A 2,733-nucleotide genomic window follows, 5' to 3' on the forward strand; every position below is an offset into this window, starting at 1 on the left:
GTAACAAACATTGACTGGCACACTGAGCTAGAAATCTATACAGATATTGACAAATGTTTTAATAATTTTCTAAAAAAGACCCAATACCTCTATAACAAGCACTGCCCTAAAAAAACTAAACAGATGACAGCTAAGAGACTGAACAGTCCCTGGCTAACACCCAGCATTCTCAAATCCATAAATACAAAACACCAATATGAAAAACAGTGTTGTTAGGTAAGACACATATGCAACAGTTAGGTATCTTTATTATGAAACGTTTCGCCTACACAGTAGGCTTCTTCAGTCGAGTACAGAAAAGTTGATAGAAGCAGAAGATACTTGAAGACGATGTAATCAGTCCATCACCCTTAAAGTTTTGAGGTGGTCAGTCCCTCCCTCATGAAAAACAGTACAGAATGGGTCACATAACCAGAGACCAAACAAAACGTTACTCGTCAATCCTAACCAGCCTGATAAGAAGAGCAAAAAAATTGTATTATGAGAACAGATTATCCAACTTACGAGGTTGTTAGGTAAGACACATATGCAACAGTTAGACAACTTTATTCCGAAACGTTTCGCCTACACAGTAGGCTTCTTCAGTCGAATACAGAAAGTAGGCAGGAACAGTAGAGATGTGAAGACGATGTAATCAGTCCATCACCCTTGAAGTCGTAGAATTTGAGGTTGTCAGTCCCTCGGCCTGGAGAAGTTCAGTTCCATAGTCAGGAACTACTACTACTACTACCCTGCACCTCTCCTTCCGACAGTATTTAAGTCTCCGCACTGTCGCTTGATCTTCAGATAGTTCCTGACTATGGAACTGAACTTCTCCAGGCCGAGGGACTGACAACCTCAAATTCTACGACTTCAAGGGTGATGGACTGATTACATCGTCTTCACATCTCTACTGTTCCTGCCTACTTTCTGTATTCGACTGAAGAAGCCTACTGTGTAGGCGAAACGTTTCGGAATAAAGTTGTCTAACTGTTGCATATGTGTCTTACCTAACAACCTGTCGGTATTGTATACCATTTTGATGTTCAACTTACGAGGTGATATAAAAAAGACCTGGAAGACCCTATCAGAAATTCTGGGAACAAAAAAGATATCACGAAATAGCGAAATAAAATTAGCAAAATCAGATGAACCCCAACTCCCACCAACAGAAACAGCAAACAGACTCAATGATTTCTTCTCCACTATAGGACAAAACCTTGCCAATAAAATCCCAAGCTCAGATACCCCACCAAATGACTACCTCACCGGCAACTACCCGAACACAATGTTCCTAGCTCCGACTAACCCATACGAAGTCTCCCTTATTATCAACGCACTGAAAAACAAGGCAGGAGATTTAAATACCTTAACCACCCTTTATATGCAAAAAAGTGTCACAAGTACTATCATCAATCATTGCAACACTCTTTAACAAATCCATTGAATCCTCCACCTTCCCTACAGTTCTCAAAATAGCAAGGGTCACCCCGATCCATAAAGGAGGAGACCAAACAGATGTGATGAATGGTTTAGAAAACCGACAAGTTGAAGAATTGAGACACTTATGCAACACTTGGGAATCTTTATTGAAGAAACGTTTCGCCACACAGTGGCTTCATCAGTCCAATACAAAGTAGAAATGGGTAAGGAGAGTAGAAGTTTGAGGTAATCAGTCCCTCAACCTGGAATCGATGTGTTCAGTCCATCACTCTTGTGGGAAGTGCAGCATAGGGCCAGAGAGGTGGCTTATATACTGCGGTGAGTTGAGTTGAAGCAGGAGGAGGTGAGATCACAGTGGGACCTGCCACTAGTGTAAGTAGGTCGTCGTCCAAAGGTTGGGCAAGCGTTGAAGTGATGAATGGTTTTGAAAACCGACAAGTTGAAGAATTGAGACACTTATGCAACACATGGGAATCTTTATTGAAGAAACGTTTCGCCACACAGTGGCTTCATCAGTCCAATACAAAGTAGAAATGGGTAAGGAGAGTAGAAGTATGAGGTAATCAGTCCCTCAACCTGGATACGATGTGTTCAGTCCATCACTCTTGTAGTAAGTGCAGCATAGGGCCAGAGAGGTGGCTTATATACTGCGGTGAGATGAGTTGAAGCAGGAGGAGGCGGGATCTTAGTGGGACCTGCCACTAATGTAAGTAGGTCATCGTCCAAACGTTTGGGCAAGCGTTGAAGTCTTTGTACCAAGATTCCATGATGTTGCAGTGTCTGACAGATGTGATGAATGGTTTTGAAAACCGACAAGTTGAAGAATTGAGACACTTATGCAACACATGGGAATCTTTATTGAAGAAACGTTTCGCCACACAGTGGCTTCATCAGTCCAATACAAAGTAGAAATGGGTAAGGAGAGTAGAAGTATGAGGTAATCAGTCCCTCAACCTGGATTCGATGTGTTCAGTCCATCACTCTTGTAGTAAGTGCAGCATAGGGCCAGAGAGGTGGCTTATATACTGCGGTGAGATGAGTTGAAGCAGGAGGAGGCGGGATCTTAGTGGGACCTGCCACTAATGTAAGTAGGTCATCGTCCAAAGGTTTGGGCAAGCGTTGAAGTCTTTGTACCACTTACTACAAGAGTGATGGACTGAACTCATCGTATCCAGGTTGAGGGACTGATTACCTCATACTTCTACTCTCCTTACCCATTTCTACTTTGTATTGGACTGATGAAGCCACTGTGTGGCGAAACGTTTCTTCAATAAAGATTCCCATGTGTTGCATAAGTGTCTCAATTCTTCA

Source organism: Cherax quadricarinatus, chromosome 39, assembly GCF_038502225.1.
Source record: "Cherax quadricarinatus isolate ZL_2023a chromosome 39, ASM3850222v1, whole genome shotgun sequence".
NCBI classification, from domain to species: domain Eukaryota; kingdom Metazoa; phylum Arthropoda; class Malacostraca; order Decapoda; family Parastacidae; genus Cherax; species Cherax quadricarinatus.